The sequence below is a fragment of the Aethalodelphis obliquidens genome, unplaced genomic scaffold, assembly GCF_003676395.1.
Source record: "Aethalodelphis obliquidens isolate GAN/ISIS:26980383/991018 unplaced genomic scaffold, ASM367639v1 scaffold81, whole genome shotgun sequence".
NCBI lineage: Eukaryota > Metazoa > Chordata > Mammalia > Artiodactyla > Delphinidae > Aethalodelphis > Aethalodelphis obliquidens.
In genome coordinates, this window is record NW_020838025.1 from 4,609,505 (window position 1) to 4,630,707 (window position 21,203).

The 21,203-nt window shown below is 38.8% G+C and overlaps 1 long non-coding RNA gene across 1 annotated transcript in view; it reads left to right on the plus strand.

The window, feature by feature from the left end:
- LOC113612715 (uncharacterized) overlaps positions 1–21,203 on the plus strand; it is a 38,542-nt gene that overhangs the window by 6,306 nt on the left and 11,033 nt on the right. The window lies entirely within an intron of this gene.

Sequence of the window (21,203 nt, forward strand, 5' to 3'; positions counted from 1 at the left end):
ATACTTAGAGACTAAAGAAGGATTCAGCTGCAGAGGACATGGAGATGATCTCTGGTTCAAGAAACTAGGCCCCAAAATATAAAATGACTAGCCAGGATCCCACAGGTAAATAGTGGGATGGGGACTCCTCTTTCCATCCCAGCAGCATTGTTGACATTCACGATGCCATATTATTTCAAGCTTCCTCCTCCCTGGATTTCAGGTCTGACGGCATCCAAAAGTGTATTGAGCTTGAATTGATGCCTCTGGAAATATTCAGATTTATACAGGCGGAATCCACGCTGAAACCCAAAGCAGTCATGACTTGTCACAGCTATAGCATTACTACTGGTCACCAACACTTGTTAAAGGTGAGACTAAATTAAAACCAGTCATAGTGATAGTTTTTTAGTACTGGGCATTGGTCTATGGGGAAATAGAAAAGGAGGCATCTTCCTTCACGCGGAGAAAAGTGACTGGTCTGTGTGTATTCTTGGCAGAATTTTTTGCCATTTGAGCCAAGCTCAGATGCAGAAAGAACATGAAATTCAGAAGGGACTTCAGAGATAAACTCATCCAGCGGCTTCTTAACTGTGCTCTGTGGAAACGAGGGATCCCACAAAACTGCTTTCAGGGATCCACAAGCATTTGAGTGAATTTAATTTTAGTTATTTTTAAAACTAAAAATATGCATACTATTCAAATGTATTATAGATCAAAGCTGGATGCAGTGGTGGTCACAAATTGTGATCTCTTCAGTTGTTTCATTAGGAAATGTTATACTTTTCAACTTATAAATAAAAGTGGTATTCCCCTTTTATCTGTTCTATGTATTGGGGAGCCATGTGAGACTTTATTTTAAGAAAGGGTTCCCTTGGGGGCTTCCCTGGTGGCGCAGCGGTTGAGAATCTACCTGCTAATGCAGGGGACACGGGTTCGAGCCCTGGTCTGGGAGGATCCCACATGCCGCGGAGCAACTAGGCCCGTGAGCCACAACTACTGAGCCTGCACGTCTGGAGCCTGTGCTCGGCAACAAGAGAGGCCACGATAGTGAGAGGCCCGCGCACCGCGATGAAGAGTGGCCCCCGCTTGCCACAACTAGAGAAAGCCCTCTCACAGAAACGAATACCCAACACAGCCAAAAATAAATAAATAAAATTAATAAACTCCTACCCCACCCCCCCCAAAAAAGAGAAAGTATTCCCTTGAATAAAAGTAAAGTTTGAAAAACACCGACCTATTCATCCTCCTTCATTTAAACCTCTTAGGACAGTATCAGGAATCATAATAGATGCTCAACAAATATTAGCTATCATTATTTCTTACAGATGGAAAGATTGAGGCCCATGTTGACCAAGTGACTTGTACAGCACATCCTGATGTTTAGCAAAACTCCACCTTGTGTCCTGACTCCTAGATCATTCCTCTTTTCACTCTATTGCAGTTACCTCCACATCCTATCCCTGAGAAAGCAGCTAAAATTTTAAGTCTAGCAGGCATGGACTGTTTTTATGGTCCCTTTGGTCCTACCCTCTTCTTGGTCTTACAACTAGTTTGAGAGAGAGAAAGAAAGGAGGAAGAAGAGGAGTAGAAGAAAAGGAAAGGAAGGGAGGAGAACAGAGAAGAGAGGACTTCTCTAAAATATGTTTACAGCACTTATCCCAAAGTCTCCCTACCCAGGAGGTTAAAGGATGAGTTAAAAAGAGTCCCAGATCCCAATCAAAATTCCAGCAAGTTATTTTATGTGCATCAACAAACTGATTCTAAGGTTTTTATGAAGAGGAAAAGACCCAACACAATGTTGAAGTTGAACAAAGTTGGAGGACTGATGCTACTCAACTTCAAGACTTACTCTAAAACTATGGTAATCATGACTGTGTGGTATTGGTGAAAGAATAGACAAATAGAAACAGTAGAACAGAATAAAGAGCCTAGAAATAGACCCACATAAATGGAGTCAACTGATCTTTGACAAAGAATATAAGGCAATATAATAAGGCCATATAATAGAACAGAGATAGTCTTTTCAAGAAATGGTGCTGAAACAACTGGACATCTACATGCAAAAATATGAATCTAAACACAACTTTACACCCTTTACAAAAATTAACTCAAAATGGATCATTGACCTAAATGTAAAATGCAAAACCATAAAACTCCTAGAAGATAACATGGGAAAAGATAACATGGGAGAAAACCTAGATGACCTCAGGTTTGACAATGAGTTTTTAGGTAAAACACCAAAGTCAAGATGCATGAAAGAAATAATTGATAAGTTGGATTTCATTAAAATTAAAAACTTCTGCTCTGCAAAAGATACCATTAAGAGAATGGAAAGTTAAGCCACAGACTGAGAGAAAATATTTGCAGAAGATCCATCTGATAAAAAACTGCTATTCAAAATATACAAAGAACACAAAACTCAAAAATAAGAAAACAAACAGCTCAATTTTAAAATGGGCCAAAGACCTTACCAGACACCTCACCAAAGAAGATGTACAGATAGAAAATAAGGATATGAAAAGATACTCCACATCATATGTCATCAGGTAAATGCAAGTTAAAACAACAGTGAGATACCACTACGTACATATTAGAATAGCCAAAATGCTGGCGAGAATGTGAAGAAAAATAACTCTCATATACTGTTGGTGGGAATGCAAAATGCCACTTTGGAACACAGTTTGGTGGTTTCTTAACAAAACTAAACATAGTCTTACCATACGATCCAGCAGTCATGTTCCTTGGTACTTGCCCAAAGGAGCTGAAAACTTATGTCCACACAAAAACCTGCACAAGGATTTTAAAGCAGCTTTATTCACAATTACCAAATCTTGGAAGCAACTAAGATGTCCTTCAGTAAGTGAATGGATAAACAAATTGTGGTACATCCATTCAATGGAATATTATTCAACACTAAAAAGAAATGAGCTGTCAAGCCATGAAAAGACATGGAGGAATCTTAAATGCGTATTATTAGCAGAAAAAAGCCAATCTGAAAACTCTGCATACTTTTTGATTCCAACTGTAAGACATTCAGGAAAAGGCAAAAGTTTGGAGACAATAAAATGATCACTGGTTGCCAGGGATGGGGTGGGTGTGCTGTTGTTGGTAGGAATGGTGGGGAGAGATAAATAGGCAGAGCACAGAGGATTTTTAGGGCAGTGAAAATACTCTGTACAATATTCTAATGAAGAATATATGTCATTATACATTTGTCCAAAGCCAAAGAAATAAAATACCAAGAGTGAACCCTAATGTAAACAATGGACTTTGGGTGATTATAATGTGTCAAGGTACCATTGGTAAAAAATGTACCATTCTGGCGAGTGATATGGTACATTTTGATAATGGGGGAGGTTATGGAAGCAAGGGGTATATGGGAAATCTCTGTACTTCCTTCTCAATTTGGTTGTAAACCTAAAACTGCTCTAAAAAGGTAAAGCCTTTAAAAAAAAAAAGATTAAAAAAAAAAAAAAGTCCAGGGCAGGATGGGAGGGAGGAAAGGAAGTTGTGGTGGAATTGTGCTCATTGAAACTCAAACCAGCAACTAATCCCTGACCTATGCAAGGGGCACTGTTCTAGGCACTAGAGGATTTCAAAGGGTTGTCTTCAGGAGGTTAAAAGCTTGTTACAGAGACAAGACAAAAAACATATGGAAAGTTAAGTAAAAACAAAACTGTGAGATAAGTAAATGGAATTAAATAAAAATCATTCACAAAGGAGTTAGAACAGGGCCTCTCCTCAAGCCCAATAACTTTTCAAGCCTAATAATGCTACACCAAAATATAAAAAGCATATTCCCCAACTCCCACCCAATTCCTAAGGAGGTGGTGAGCGTAGAGTGATGGTCAAAAGCATGCACTATGGAGCGAGGCTATCTTGGATGAAATCCTGTCACACTATTCTACTGTCTGGGTGACATTGAGCAAGTTACCCAACTTCTCTGAGCCTTGATAACCTCAGCTGTTAAATCAGTAGTAACATACCCATCTATACAGTTGTTGTGACGGTTAAATGAAAGGCATTTGGGGGCTTCCCTGGTGGTGCAGTGGTTGAGCGTCCACCTGCCGATGCAGGGGATATGGGTTCGTGCCCTGGTCCGGGAGGATCCCGCATGCCGCGGAGCGGCTGGGCCCGTGAGCCATGGCCGCTGAGCCTGCGTGTCCGGAGCCTGTGCTTTTTTTCTTTTCTGTCATGAGAATTCAGAGCCAAAGTAGTACTTTTTTTTTTTTTTTTTAATATTTTATTTATTTATTTAGGCTGCGTGGGGTCTTAGTTGCGGCATGCATGTGGGATTTATTTTCCCGGCCAGGGATCGAACCTGGGCCCCGTGCATTGGGAGCTCCGAGTCTTAGCCACTGGACCACCGGGGAGGTCCCGCCAAAGTAGTACTTACAGTGTTCTGATGTTCCTTCTGTGCTACCCCGGCTGGCTGTCATTTTACTGCCTAGTACAGCTTCTGTTCCGACATTTAGTCAATGTTGTAGACCAAAGAGAAGGAAAAATATCTCCCATATAGGTAAAGACACTTCCAAGAAATCAGCTGGGGACATAAACGAATTTGATCTTTGGAGATGATAGCCTGTCATTTTAAGGGAGAGAGGTGAGGTGAAGAGACTGCTTAGTCTTGGGGTGATATAAGAAAGGCAATGGCAGTCACTGAAAACACCAGGCTGTGGGAATGTGTCTTGAAGGAAATTAGGTCTGGCTGCAGACGCTGAGACAAATGTTAAATTTTTTGTCTTCTCTCATTGACCTTGGCTAACAGAGCCGCTGCCATCTTGAATGTAGTTGACCTCTGTGCCAAAAAGAAGAGTGATCTGAGGACTCTCAAAACATCAATTAAATGTTCTAATTTATTTCATTGTTTTCATCTTGTTTGTTAGAAATAGTCACATGGCCTGAACCAACGAAAAAGGGCCGAGAAAGTGCAATATGACCACATGTCAGATTGCGGAGAGTTGGAAATAGCTGGTGAATATTGCCTCTAGTACATGCTGGTGAAAATATAAATATTTGTAGACTGGGATAGATTAGAGAAAAACATGCAAAAGCAATTTCTAGATTTTCCAGCAAGGAGAACTCTTTGCTAAGTCTTTATAATATTGTCTTAATGTGGGATCCATTGACACTGGAAAATTACTTTGCTCAGTTGAGCTTAATGAGTGCAACTGACAGGGAATCAGTTTGAACTCGGTCTGAAGTGACCCAGTATTGATTCATAATTTTCTGTTTATCACATTTATTTTTAGGCCAAAGGACTTCCTTGCCCATGAGGAATGTTTTATTTTGTTTTGTTTTGACTTTTTGGCAGTGTCACTTGGTTAGCAGGATCTTAGTTCCCTGACCAGGGATTGAACCTGGCCCTCGGCAGTGAAAGCGCTGAGTCCTAACCCCTGGACCACCAGGGAATTCCTGATTCTTATCCCCCTCAGGAAGCCCATAGAATTTTGCTGGCCATTGCAGCCATACACCCTGGATTTTCTGTGACAATCCTAACTTAAAATCTTCGACGCATTTTCCTCATATATTTGTCATACCATGGGTCCTAAATTTTGGTCAGAAATGAGGTTTCTCTTCCAGAGGTCCAGGAGATCGCCAATTGTTTAGAGTCTAGAGGACAGGGAAGAGCCCACAGCCTCCATAAATGAATAAATAAACTTCTGACACCACTCTCCAACTCTACACATTCTGACACTACACACAAATTTAAAATATCCAGAAATCCCACTTTTGGTAACTTTGTGTCATTTATGGCTGTTCTGAGGGTGTTCGGCAACCACTCTTCTTCTTGTCTTTCATCAATACTTAGTCTACTGGTCTCCTTCAATCCACAGGGCTCCGTCCTCTACATGCTGATCCACTCTTTTCCGTAGGGCAATATAATTTTCACAGTATCGTCCTGGAGTTCTTTGTGTAACTATCTTTCTAGACTAGGAATGCCTTCAAGGTAGGGGCCGGATAAACACATAAATAAATGGGGAAAATCCAAAGACCAAGACCCCTTTAAAAAGGTTTAAAAGTATGATTAAAATATCATTAAAAAATTGACATGGCAAATAACAGAAGCTCAATGAATGCTTGAATTAATGAAGTTGTGGTTTACATATTCTATCCTGAAGATTTCCTATTTTCTACCTACATGTCAAAGTGATTGTTGAAAAGAACACAGACTGATAAAATGAATAAGTCAGGAAGCAAACTGTCATTTATAGGAAGGTCTGCCCATGTAAGCTGCTTGCTGGTAGTTTTTAGCAAGAATGATGAGTGATTTGCCCGAACCCAGCCATCTCTAATCTTCTCCCCCTTGTGGTCAGTGGGAGACTTGTTTTAAGTGGCTGGTTTGGGTTTCTTTCCCTTGATGACTTTCACTCCTTTAGCACCATATTCTGACCTAGAGAAACAATCATTCACAGACAAAAATCAAACTCAGATTCCAAATATTTTAACAGTACATGTGGTCTGATGTGAATGCAGAAAGACCCGAGGAGCCAGTCCCTCTTCTTGTGATCTCTTCCTTTCTTGACCAGTTCCTTTACTTCCAGCTCAAAGCCCAACACATCCAGAAAGTTCTACCTGATTTCTTGCTCTTTGGGTCTTGGAGCTCGCCTTGCGGATTCCTCCAACAAGACGGCTATCACTCTGTATGTCTGCTTCCTAGATAGTCATCTCTGCTGGACTGTGAACCCCTTGGGCAGGGCAGGGAAGGTAGGGGCAGGAACTGTGGCTTGCATCTCTTTATTCCAAAACATCTCTAGCGCCAGCTATAGAACAGATGTTCAGTAAAGGTTTGTTGATATAAACAAGTGGCTTTTGCCATTACAACTTTAGGTAGACAGCATAATGCCCTCGGGTCCCAATTATCTCATTTATAAATGTAAGACTTTATAAATTATATAAACTGGACATTAAGTCCCTAAAGAGTCCATGAGTCTGGCATTATTTTTATCATCAGAATATTCTGCAAGGATTGCTCCCCTTTTGACTGCCAGGTCCTTCTCTGTAGGGCTTTTGAATACATTTTGATTTTATAAGGCTGCATGTTGCATGTCATGGTATGTCAATATTGGAGGTGGGAATGAAAAATAGCCCTGTAATTACTAGCAAAGATGGAATTAAAGAGATTTCTTTATGGTATAACTAATTGTATGAATAATTCTTTTTCAAAGAAAAACATCTATTTCATGAAGAGGTCAAAGAAGTTCATATTTACATATTTTTCAATCTGAAGACATACCAACTCATGGAAAATTCTTGAAGTATTTCTTCCCCTTGACTTGGAGCTTCCTTTACTCAATTTTCTCAACATATCAAGTTTTAGTAACATTTGACTCAAGGACCACAAAGCATTAGTTAGTAAACATTCAGTTTGTGTTCAAGACATTTGAGGATGATGAAAATATATTATTTATAATATAAGTAAACTTTCCCCCCAAAAGTTTTAAATTTCTACTTTGGTTCCATGAATGAACACTGAAAAATGCTTATGATTGTGAATCTAAGAACTTTAACAGTTCATACAGATTCTGCCATAAAACAAAACTGTGTCCAAACTGTCTAAGATCTAGAAGACATCAGAACGGGTCTAATATGAGTTTCTCAGTGAGACCTCATGAGAATTCCTCGTCCCATCCCGTCTTGGTTTTGTGAGAATCTGCGTCTTGTCTGAGGCAGAGAGCTGTGCTCAGAGTTACTGAAAGCTGAAAGTTTGCTCTCCCTGAGGTAGGGAGCATTCAGAAGTGGGAATGTTTGGAGGAAACAGTTCTTTCAAAACTGAGGTAAATTTTTTTCAAGTTAAAGTAAACTTGGAAGTCCATGGATATTTTTAATGAGCCAGTTTAGGACAGGAGAAATCTTCAACTCATCAGAAAATAGAATATTGATATTGAAGAAAGGAAAGAAAAATAAATTTTTTAGATAAGAGAATCTTTATTCTTAAGCTTTTTTTTTTTTTGAAAGAAAACCTCACTACTAGCTTGTAAAGATAGGCTGTTAGATTATAAAGAACTGCATCTTGAAATATAAAGTTGTAAAGTGGCCCCATAATGAGGCCTTTCTTCATCTTTACCTTTATTATTTATTTATTTTAAAGAAAGGTTTTTTTTAAAAAATTTTTATTTATTTTATTTTTGGCTGCATTGGGTCTTCATTGCTGTGCGCGGGCTTTCTCTAGTTGCAGCGAGTGGGGGCTACTCTTCGTTGTGGCGCACGAGCTTCTCATTGTGGTGTCTTCTCTTGTTGCGGAACACCGGCTCTAGGTGTGCGGGTTTCAGTAGTTGTGGCATGTGGGCTCAGTAGTTGTGGCTCGCGGGCTCTAGAGCGCAGGCTCAGTAGTTGTGGTGCACAGGCTTAGTTGCTCTGCAGCTTATGGGATCTTCCCAGAACAGGGTTTGAACCTGTGTCCCCTGCATTGGCAGGCAGATTCCTAACCACTGTACCACCAGGGAAGTCCCGTCTTTACCTCTATTGCACTCTTTCCAGGAATGTAGGTGCATGTAAGTCTGTGTGGACACGATTGCAATTGCTCCTGGCAGGCTAGCTGGGAAAAGGTAGCCCTATTAAAATCAGGAGGGCCTTGTCTTCTGAGGTATTTTATTTTTGCTAGATAAAAAATCTACCGAAAAACCTTACCAAATGTCTAAGCGTGATTTCAGATCTTCTATTTATTATCCCTGAGAATGTCTAATAAATTAAGTTCATGTTGTTTTTGAGTTCTAATAAATAATAAAAGCTTATTAACTTTGTGACCACAAAGACCTGTTTTCTTTAATGATGTGCATGTACTTCCACTTTTCACCCCCTTTGGTCTTTTCCTAGGAAAATAATTGTATATTCATATATCAGAGCCATTGGTCTTTTTTTTTTTTTTTTTTTTTTTTGTGTGTGTGGCACGCGGGCCTCTCACTGTTGTGGCCTCTCCCGTTGCGGAGCACAGGCTCCGGACGCGCAGGCTCAGCGGCCATGGCTCACGGGCTCAGCCGCTCCGCAGCATGTGGGATCTTCCCGGACCGGGAACAAACCCGTGTCCCCTGCATCGGCAGGCGGCATTGGTCTTTTTTTTTTTTTAAGGCTTTGTGATTTGACAGAACTGAAACAGGAGGGAAGGGAGCAGGGTACAACCTTTGAAAGAATGACATAGCCCAAGGACATGACATAAACTGATTAGAACCAAATGGGTCCAAGATGGCAGAGAAGTCAGCTTCCACTAGACCTTGAGCCTCAGTAGACGCTCACTGTAACACATCAGCAAGCTAAATGACACACCCGCAGGCGCCATGACAGTTCCAAGACCGACCATAAGGATCAAAAAGTGGGCAGTGGCCCAATTCTTGGAAATCCCCACCCCTTCCTGAAATAGCTGGAATACTCCTCCCACTCATTAGCCTGTGAAATTACCCACCACTATAAACCCCATACCCTGGTGCCTTTCTCACCTTCTGAGATGGCCCACACACACTCTGTCTGTGGAGTGTGTTTCTCTCTAAATAAACCCACTTTGTCTCTCACTGAACTCTTTCTGCAATGAGACAAAGAACCTGAGCTTCAGTAAGTCCTGAAACCAGGTGTGTGATCCCAGTTGGAAGACCGTGGGTTTTGGCCGGGTTCGAGTCCCAGCACATGAATTCAAGTCCCAATCTGAGGTGCATGGTTTCAGAACCAGGAACATAAGAGATACTCAGTAAATATGTGCTGACTGCCTGATGGTTAACAGACATCCATTTCTTGGATATAATGAAAACTCCACTTAGGTTATAACAAGTTTATATAATTTATTTTAATCACAGTCATAATTTTACCTAAAGTTTACATTTTGCTTCCTTCATTTGGGATTTCCTGACCTCCGAAAAATGAAAGACTTAGAATTAAGTCATCAGGAAAAGTCATCTCTAAAATCTGTGAAATAATGTGATGTGTGAGATTTGCTTCAAAATAATCTGGGAGGGGGGCCGGTAGTGGGAAGGGTGGAGAAGAACAAGACTGGCCAGGAGTTGACAATTGTTGAAGCTGAGTGATGGGTACAGGGGGAGCTTTATACTATTCTACTTTTGTATATTGAAAATTTTCAATATATAAACTTAAAAAAAAGATTGGTAAGGTGGAGATAGGGATCTATGTAATATGGTTCCTGTGTCTTTCCCAAGTTGTTGTTTTCTTTTTCTTCCTTTTTTTGCTTCTGGGTACCTTACTTCAAAGACAAATGGGAGTGGGGAAAACATCTCTAGGATCAGTAATGTGATAGTACTGTTTATCTCCCTAGCCCTAAGCCTCCTCTTGAGAAGTTTCTAGGCAGAAGTGAAGGCTTCTGGAAGCTTCTCAAAACTTACATTTGAGCTCCCTACCTTAGTTCCCTTTACCTTGTTTTCTAGATTGGAGGAAAATGACCTTTAGTTTCAGCAATCCATGGGAATGTGTGGGGAGGTGTTTCTTCATCGGAAACAAGATAATGGCAGCATTCTTGCCTGAGGAGAGGGCTGCAAGGATCTTTTTTCCTGTTGCCTCGAGGTACACGCTGGTCAACTCAAATCAGCTGCTGCTGACTGAGCAGGGTTTTCATTAATTATTTTGGGAATCATCTTGGCAACTTTTCCTTTTTTTGAGGCTTTGAAAAGAGCAAACACATCAAACTGTTTATATAGCTACTAGAAGAAAGATAAGATTCTTAACAACCGAACTACTGTACCTTGACCAAATTGTATTGTGTCCTGTGGGCGTGGGCTGCCACTGTCCTGACCATCTGATTTGTGAGTCTTTTCTGATCTTGCACATTTTACAGGTCACCTGTCTCAACCAAAGAGAGAAGAAATCCAAAGGTTGTCTTCATTCTGGCCTTGTGAAATTTTCTCACACTCCTCCAGTGTCTTGGCTTTGCTTATTTAATAATTGAGCCAGTGTTAGCTTTCCTCTTTTTTCTCCCATTGACCAATGCTCAGATTTACATATAATACAATGAAATTCAATATATTTCTAAGAAGTCCACTCTAGGCAGCGTAAAAACAAGCTAATACATTTGTAGCACAACAATAATGTAAAAATTGGTTGTGTCAACTTGACGATTAAGTATTGGTTAACAGAATCAAAGCGTTTTTAGAGCTAGAAAGTTTAAAAAAAAAAAAGTCCTTGGAGTTTATTCTAGCTAACTTTCTTACTTTATACAGTGGAGGTCACTGAGGCCCCCCAAAAAACAAAATGTCTTTTCCACCATCAGAGGTCCCTTCACAGAAAACTTGAGTTGTTTTTGCTGTCTCTGAAGAGCGGTTTCATGGAGCTGGACAAGAAGATGAACTGAGTATGTCCATAGTTCAAAAGTTACTGGTGACCTCTAGAAGTTACAGCAGAGTAGAAAAATGAAGTTGATATCCTCGGCTTTAGTTCATGCAAGCCACGTACCAAGGGGTCTTAAGCTTCAGCATTCTCTCGGAGGCAACGTCATGTTTCTATTACAGAAAAAAATAGAGAAAATTCAGCCACAAAAGGATCCAGTTCAAGAATTCAGTTAACGTGCATTTGGGAAATCAAAATATCCTTCTCATATTCAAAGAAAATAATTACTGTTAAAGTCCATTTTGAAAAAGTCTGCTTTTAATAATACTTTCTTTAGAGAATAGACACTCCAAAAAAAATTGGGAAAATAGATTCAACCTCAAGTAAAATATTCTCTGTGCACCATACTGATAAGATGGAAATGGGGGGAAAAAAGCTTTTTTGAAAAGCACCACTAAATGGAGAATATATTACCAAGTGAAATGCGTTCAACATTTTAGTTCTGTTGAAAGATTAAAATATTTATAAGAATCAACTTTCTTCTTCTTATGAACTGTATATTATTTATAGCTATGTAAAGCTACCGAAAGAAAATTTAAAAAGGCAATTTAAAACTGTTTACATTGACTTATCTTTTTAAAAATTTTGACTTCTTCCAACTACTGCTAGCACACATAGAATTTTTTATACTCTAGAGGAGACAGAGCCCACTTTAAGCAACAGGAGTGGCCTTAACCACTTCTCTTGTGGTTTTGGGAGAGTGGGGGAAGAGAAGGAAAAGAAAGTCAGGAGGGTAGATGAAAGGGCTCCTTTCTAACAACCTTTTAAAAGTAAGATTCTTAGAAATATTTAACTCTTGTAAACTTTGCCTCCCGTATTTGCCAAGTGCCTGAGAAAAAGAAATAAGGGAGACTGTAATAGTGGGCTATTAAGATAGAAAGAAGAAAGGCAACAAAGTTAAATCCAGGGAAGGAAGAATGCCTGTGTATAGACACCAGAGAAGGAAGCAGGTCATAAATGTCGGGACCCTTGGCGCTATGAAGCACTTGTCCTTCTGTTCATCTGCGGATGATGTAAAATAAATAACATCCTACACTTCTTATTTTCATTCCAGTTGGCTCAAGTGCATGAACTTTGAGAACTGGGTCATCTGTTCTTCCTACTGCTGATAAAAAATTTTGAACTGAGTAATTTTACCATGTATAAACCTGATTATCTATCAAAAGAATCTTCTGAGAAAATTAGATAGTGAGTGGACCTTTTAAGCCAGAGACATACTGTTGACATTATTTTAAGTGTCCTGGAGCAGCCTGTAAACCAGTGGTTTTCAAAACTATTTTCCCTCATGATCCATTGTAAGAAATTTATTTTACATCACAACACATGTATATACACACATACACAGAAATCTAAATTACTAAAATAAAAGTTTTGTGAAAAAATACTTCGCCTTACTAGATATGATGCATTCTGATATTTGCGATTTCACTCTTTTTTTTTTTCCAAAATTCTGGTTTGTAACCCATTAAATTGATTTTACCACCAACTAAAGACTCAGGGTGTGAAACACAGACATGAGCAAATCAGGGTACTGGATGGACTCAATAACATGAGATTCAAGAATATGTTATTCGAATCAGACAAGTTTTGTAGAATTCAGAAGTTACCAACTTTGTGATTTATTTGCCTTAATGTAAGACTTCAAACTTTTTGGAATCAAGAGTTTTTTGTTATCAATATGTGGCTTCCACTGGTAAAAGATGATTTGGCAGTATAGCTCTTTTAAACATTATACATGGTACAGCAAAAAGAATGATTTCTTAGTTCCAGAAGGTCCAAGTATAAAGTTAGGGCCTGAAATTATAAAGAAAGTGAATAGTCTAAGCAGACAACTGAAAGAAAAAATGGACAACTGTCTGGAGGTAGCAAAGAGTTCTGAAAAATTTCAAAACTGTCACTATGACATGGCACTTTTACTACTGAATTTACTTTTCCAAGGGACAATGAACCCTTCCAAGAATTTCACAGTTAAGAGATCTTAAACTTTCTGTATGTCCCTCTTGATAAATGCAAGTTTCCTCTCTGTGTTATTTCTTCATTCTTTAAAGATATATTTATTGAATGTTTACAATGTGTCCAGAAATCCAGAAACAGGCCAAAGGAAAAAACTTGTTCTCAGCATGATGACAATTCATTAGAGGAATTGAAAGATTAACGCGAGTACCCTATACAAAATAGACAATCTTCCCCAACGAGCAGTGAGATCCCTCTCCTGACTGTTTCTCCTCCCAGGGAACTCAATTCATCCAATGGTAGGCTATGTCTATTGGGCTGGCCAAAAAGTTCGTTTGGCTAATGAATACATTGTTCAATAAAATTCTTGGTGAAAATGAAAAATGTCTCTTATTTTTACTTAAAACCGAACAAACTTTTTGGCCAACACACTATATTGGACAACTCTGGTTGTTAGGAAGTCCTTTATATTAAATTGTCTACTCAGTGACATCCATCACCAAATCCTATTTCTGTTCTCACGCAGTTTAATAAGAAGCAAATTTGGAATAAACTCAACTTTACTGGATTGACATCAAGAAAGGATACACATTCCTAAGACACTATGGAAATCTGAGCGGGTCCCATTCATTGGCATCTCAGTTTGAGGGAGAGTACCTCCTGGACTGAATCCTAAAATAGAATCAGAACCATAGACTATTTTAGTTGACAGAGACCCTGCAAAGATTAATCCGACTTCTATAACTTTTCAGGTAGGAAAATGAGTTTTTCACCTAATCCACTGAAATATTTTCTGGGAAACATGATTCTGATTTCACTAAGGACATCAGTGTGAAACTGGGATTCACTTTTCAGAGGTTAATTGTCAACTTTGCTGCAATAGATTTTTCTTCCTGAGGCTGACATTTGATATGGTTCAGCCCCTGAAATAACCTTAAATCTAAAGCTCTTTGTTTGATGATGAAGAATATGTGTAGGTAATATCCCCAACTGAGCTGAAGTTGGGAAGAACTAGTACCAACAACTAATAAATTGTAGTGGAGGCTTTTTAAGGCTATGGATTATTATTGATATAATATAATAATATACTATACTATATTATAATATAATATAAAAGTTTACCAAGGACTTTCACAAACCTGCTTGTTTCAAGCCTCACAATAATCTTTGAGGAAGCTATTTTTAACCCCTTATTTCACAAAAGGAAACTAAGGAAGAATACTCTTTCACTCACAGCAAACTAGAACTGTAGATAGGTGTAATGATTTTCTAATCTAACTCCTTGATTGTACAGAACCTGAGGCATGAAAGGGTTAAGCAACATGGTAGAATCAGGGCTAGAATTTAGGAATCAGACTCAAGAGATCTTATTGCCCAAGGTTCTGCACATGTTTGTCAAAATTCTATGAGAGTATTTTGTAAGTCTCTTTAGATGCTTCTAAACATTTATAAATGGAGCCATGCTATACATAGTGTCATTCCTCTTTATTTTCTCGCTTGTATCTAACGTGGACATCTTTTCATGTTGATACCTATGTTTCGATCTCACTGTTATTTTTGAAGGGTGAAAAAATTGGTATTCACTACACACAGTCCAATGCAGCCATACCTATTGTTTGTGGCCAGCTTGAGTCCTCACTTGTCCTTGCCCATGCAGTACTGATTATTAAGTATTTTGAAGACTTATTCCTAGCGCTTTCTCTGCATTCCAAAAATAGGGCAACTGAATCTTTAAATTCTTGAATGCAGCCAATCATATTTCTCAAAAAACCTAGAACTCAACAAAGGCTAGAAATATGTGACGAGCCTGCAGATCTTCACAAAGCAAGGTAGACAGTCTAGTGCTCTGGAAGCAAGGCTGAGGTCTTCCTGCAGATGCCTTGGCCAGATTGGAGGGCTGATATTTGGCAACAAAAGTTCACTTTTGTTCTTGGATTTCCAGCAAGAATTCTGATGGTCGGAGCACCTTCCGCAGACATTCTTATCATTTTTACTTTAAGCCTTAATGATAGTCTCGCATAGTTCACAAAATCCAGCTGACCCTTGAACAAGGTGTGGGTTAGGGCAATGGAAAGTCCAGTATAACTCCACAGTCGGCCCTCTGTATCCGTGGTTCCGAACCCCTGGATGCAACCAACCACAGATCATGTAGTACTGTAATCTGTAGTACTTACTTTTGAAAAAAAATCCATTATTAGTGGACCCATGCAGTTCAAACCCCTGTTGTCTAAGGACCCACTATAGAATTTTTCCCTCCCCACCATCTTTGGACACATGAGCAAACAGTTGAACAGAACACCCTTTTGATGGAGCCATCAAAATGGCTGAAAAGGACAATGATTTGACTGAGGGCAAAAACTGATGTTCGTCATTTGATGGTAGAATTGGACAGGAAAATAATTTGGAATTTCTTCTTAATTTTCTCGCCAGCTATAATTTTGACAGAACACAGAATGTAAAATGGATTTTTTTTTTAACTTCTAACTTCAAGATAGAAAACTTTCACTACCCTTGTGACTGCCTTATTCAATTTCATGTGTTGCTGACACCAGTGACTTGAAGAAAAATAAACAACTTCATAGCATTTTATATTAGATTTGAATGATTTTGACTATCAAGATGATAGTCACACAGAGCTGTTGAGTGTTGGGATTTACAACACACTGGGGAAATTGAATCTCTTTTTTTTGCAATAAATCAGAAACCATAATTGACATGAGTTTCTTTTTTTCTTCCCGTTGTCACAAACCACACTCCAATAATAGTAACAATGTAAAAAGGAGAAGGACTGAAGGGAAATTATATAGTCAGCTTGGTTGAGTAATGAATGAAGCTGTTGGTGGTGATGGGTAGTGTAGTTGTTTTTTTTCAAAGACAATTTTTCTAAATCTACAAGAAATTGAATTTCTGTTGATTTTCCATTGATGCATTTGTTCACAGTATAATACCTGCCATCATTTACTTCGATAACCCCCACTTATTTCTTGCAACTTTCTCAATTTATGGGCAGGAAGAAATAGAATAAGAGACAGAAATACATTTTGAAGGCCTGAAAGCCTTATTTTTGTACTATATTACTGTAATATCAAGGCAAACTTTAAAATAAAACTTACACTCATCTTGAAACAGAAAACATTCTGCTCATGTTATGACATAGAACAGTGTGTATTGTACCACACGGGTGCTAACATCACAAGTAACTAACAAACTTGTCCTACCCTGAAGGGCCAACTCTGAATACGTCCTCATTCTAACTTAAACACATCGGACCAGTCAGTATGCTTTGGTTTAGGTTTTCTTATTTTAGATACTTTTATGAAAACAACAAGTATTGCTTTTGATTCTTCCCCTGCCCCTGACCAGCACACAAATTATATTATAAAATTGTACATGATTTTCAAATGACAGCATAGCCCTCTCTAGAGGTTTTGTTATTCTACACTCAGTTTTCTGTACCAAGAAGCCTATCGTGGCATCTGCATATTTGCTCTTAGATATTCCTTTCTTTGATCTAAGGAACGGAATCCTGTTCAAATGAAAGCAAACACCGCTAAGAGGGGTAATGTATAAAGATGGTGCCAGCCATTAACACCATAGCATAAATTGTTGAATTCAGATAATTAACATTTATTGCAGGATCTCTGAGGGCCTGTGTCAGGCTCGGTGATAGTAAGGACATGTCCCTGAAGAGCATTTGACCCCTGTCATCATTTCATTGGGCAATGTTGGACAAGTTGGTTCAGTTTGGGGCTCAAGATCGTCATCTGTGAATTGAAGAGACTGGATTAGGTTGGTAGTTTTCTAAATCTGGGGATGTTCAGGTTCCCCTCTAGGAAAGGAGAGGGCTCTAGCAGCTCTTGATTATCTTATTTATATATTGATTTTTTTTGTGTATATATTGCTTTTCTTTGATATATATTCATAATCTGTATTATTTGCTTCTTCCTTTCAAGTTTTCTTTTCAAGAAAGAGTTTTGCAGCTAAAATATTACAAATGAACAACTCTGAAAATAATTCTACTAGATGACTTTTAGTGTTTTTAAAACTGTAAAACCTCCAATGACTTTCAATATTCTGTAATGCGATCTTATTTTCTCTGTTTACAGTAGGTAAGCCTCCTGAGGGGATATTGTCATAGAAGGGGGAGAAGGAAGGTGGGAGGTTTCTGGACATTGGCCAGACTAGGGTTTGTGGTGTTTGGTGTATGTCTGGGCCGTGGGTGTGGATGTGTAGGAGGATTTGGCAAAGTCTAACTTTGCCAGTTACTCAGTTTTGTCCAAGGCTAGCCCTGGAACTCACCAGAGCATGGACCACCTGTGTTGTGGTCGATCCTTCTGAGTGAAAGAAAAATTCCCCCTGAGAGACTTAGGAATTTCCACAAATAGCTCCATTTCAGAGATGTCATCTCTCTCTAGGAAGTGCACTTTCTGCCCCTTGTAGGAAAGAAGTCTAGGGCTCAATCATTCCATTGGACACATCTCAGCAAAAAAAATGTGGTTTAAAAAATAAGCATATGAAAAAGAAATTCTCTATAAAATAATCTTATCCGATATGAAGAAACTCTGAATATAAAACATATTATGCCTATAGCTTTTCTCCCACTCCCATCTTGGAATCTTTTCTAAAGTTGTTCCAAAACAACTCTTTTAACAAGGTCAAAAGAAATTTTAGGACTCTCTTTCAAAAGTCCTTTAAAGTATCAGGAAGTGCAAAATCACTAACTCACTGACTTGAACTGACTGAAACAGAAAAGGGCTGTTGATATTATTTTATGATGCTCAGATAAAACCTTGGATTGGGGGTAAGGATGGAAAAGAGTGGATGCTCTCTGGGATCAGTTGTCCCTGAAATCCTTTTGACTGAGGACCATAGGTTTTGAGGTTGACAGAAGGTACCTTCACCTTCCCCCCCATTAAACTCTGGACACAAGATCAGAATAAAGTAAAATGGGCAAATCTATAATGGCCTCAGAGCAGCGCTTATAAAGCTGGAGGAGATGAGGGTTGATAGTTAGGCCTGGGCGTCCTAGCATCCTGGTGTTGGTCCTGACTGTGATAGCATATGTGGTTGGAGGTCTGAGACATAACATTTGCCTTATAGAGAACAGAGGGAGATCAGTAAAGTAGGAAGAGTTTCCCAGAGATTAGAGGGAAGTAGGCAAGCCAAGGTAAAGGGAACAGCGATGGTTAGCTTGAGGACTAAGGTACAGGGAAGATGGAATTGTCCATAGATGGATGTCGGTGATCTTTGAACTGCTCAGGCTTGTGAGTGACTTCTGGCCAAGAACAATCCTGGATTTTAGGTGTGTGGTAGATGTAAATCTCGTTTTTAATTTCTCTTGAGATTTCTCCTTTGACCCATGTGTTATTTAGAAGTGTGTTGTTTAATTTCCATGTATTTTGGGATTTTCCAGTTATCTTTCTGTTATTGATTTCTAGTTAATTCCATTGTGGTCCAAGAGCAAATATTGTATGATTTCTATTCTTTTAAATTTGCTAAGGTGTGTGTTATAGCCCAGAATGTGGTCTACCCTGGGGAATGTTCCATGTGAGCTTGAGAAGAACATATATTTTGCTGTTGTTTTATGAAAGAGTCAATTATATCCAGTTGGTTGATAGCAGTATTGAGTTCAACTATATCCTTATTAATTTTCTGTCTGATAGGTATGTCCGTTTCTTCTAGAGGGGTGTTGAATCTCCAACTATGATAGTAGTTTCGTCTATTTCTCCTATCAGTTTTTGTCTCATGAGGTTTGATGCTCTGATTGTTACGTCTTTTCAGAAACTTGGCCCCTACCATTATGAATGCCCCTCTTTATCCCTAATAAGTTTCCTCACTTTGATCTCTGTTTGGTCTAAAGTTGATATTGCTATTCCTCCTTTCTTTTCTTTTTATATAAATTTATTTATTTATTTAATTTTGGCCATGTTGGGTCTTTGTTGCTGTACGCAAGCTTTCTCTACCTGCGGTGAGCAAGGGCTACTCTTCGTTGTGGTGTGCGGGCTCCTCATTGAGTTGGCTTCTCTTGTTGTGGAGCACGGGCTCTAGGTGTGCGGGCTTCAGCAGTTGTGGAGTGAGGGCTCAGTAGTTGTGGCGCATGGACTTAGTTGCTCCACAGCATGTGGGATCTTCCCAGACCAGGGCTCGAACCCGTGTCCCCTGCATTGGCAGGTGGATTCTTAACCACTGTGCCACCAGGGAAGTCCAGCTACTCCTGCTTTCTATTGGTTAATGTTAGCATGGTATATTTTTCTTTATCCTTTTACTTTTCATCTATACGCATCTTTACATTTAAAGTGGAATTTTTGTAGGAAACATATAGTTGAGTCCTGTTTTTGTATCCACTCTGACAATCTCTGTCTTTCAACTGGTGCATTTAGACTACTGACATTCAAAATGATTATTGATATAGTTGGATTAATATCTACTATATTAGTTACTGTGTTTTTTATTCGTTGCCCTTGTTCTTTGTTCCCATTTTTGTCTTCCACTTTTTTTCTGCCTTTTATGGTTTTATTGAGCATTTTATGTGATTTCATCTTCTCTTATTTCTTAGCATATCAGTTATGCTTTTTCTTTTCCATTTTCTTAATGATTGCCCTAGAGTTGCAATATACATTTACAACTAATCCAAGTCTACTTTCAGATAACACTCTACCACTTCATGGGGAGTGTGAGTACTTTATAATAACGAAATAATACTAATTCCTCCCTCCCATCCCTTTTATCATTTCTGTCATTCATTTCATTTATATATACGCATCCATAAGCATATATACGCATGAGCAATATACACATGCATACATAATTGAATTCATTGGTGCTATTATTATTTTGAACAGTTATTTGTTAGATCAATTAAAAATAAGTAAAATAAAGGGGTTTTTTTACCTTCACTTATTCCTTCTTCAATGATCTTCCTTTCTTTATGTAGATCTGAGTTTCTGACCTATATTATTTTTCTTCTCTCTAAAAATTTCGTTCAACATTTCTTGTAAGGCAGGTCTATTAGCAACAAATTTTCTCAATTTTTGTTTGAGAAAGTCCTTATTTCTCCTTCATTTTTGAAGGATAACTTCATAGGGTACAGAATTCTAGGTTGGTGTCTAGTCTCTTCTTGCTTGCATGGCTTCTGAAGAGGTTGGATGTAGTTCTTATCTTTCTTTGTTCCTCTGTGGGCAAGGTTTTTTCTCTCTGGCTTCTTTCAAGACTTTTTTTCTTTGATTTCTGTAGTTTGAAAAATGATATGCCTAGGTATAGTTTTGGTTTTTTTTGTTTTTTGTTTGTTTGTTTGTTTGTTTTTAATCCTGCTTGGTGTTCTCTGAGCTTCCTGGATCTCTGGTTTGTGTTGACATTAATTTGGGGAAATTCTCAGTTTTTGAATTCTCAGTTTTGAATACCATTCATGAATTCCAGTAATTTGAAATTATTTTTTCAAATATTTTATCTGTCCCTATCTCTCTTTCTTTTCCTTCTGATATTCCCATTATGCATGTGTTATATCCTTTTTGGTTATCCTACAGTCCTTGGATATTCTGTTCTGTTTCTTTTCAGTCTTTGTTCTCTTTGCTTTTTAGTTTTCAAGATTTCTACTGAGATATCCTCAAGTTTAGAGATTCTTTCCTCAGCTGTGTCCAGTCTACTAATAAGCCCAGCAAAGGCATTCTTCATTTCTGTTGCAATTTTTTTTTTTTTTTTTGCGGTACGTGGGCCTCTCACTGCTGTAGCCTCTCCCGTTGCGGAGCACAGGCTCCGGACGCGCAGGCTCAGCGGCCATGGCTCACGGGCCCAGCCGCTCCGCGGCACGCGGGATCCTCCCGGACCAGGGCACGAACCCGTGTCCCCTGCATCGGCAGGCGGACTCTCAACCACTGCGCCACCAGGGAAGCCCTCTGTTGCAATATTTTTGATCTCCAGCATTTATTTTTGGTTCTTCTTTTAGGATT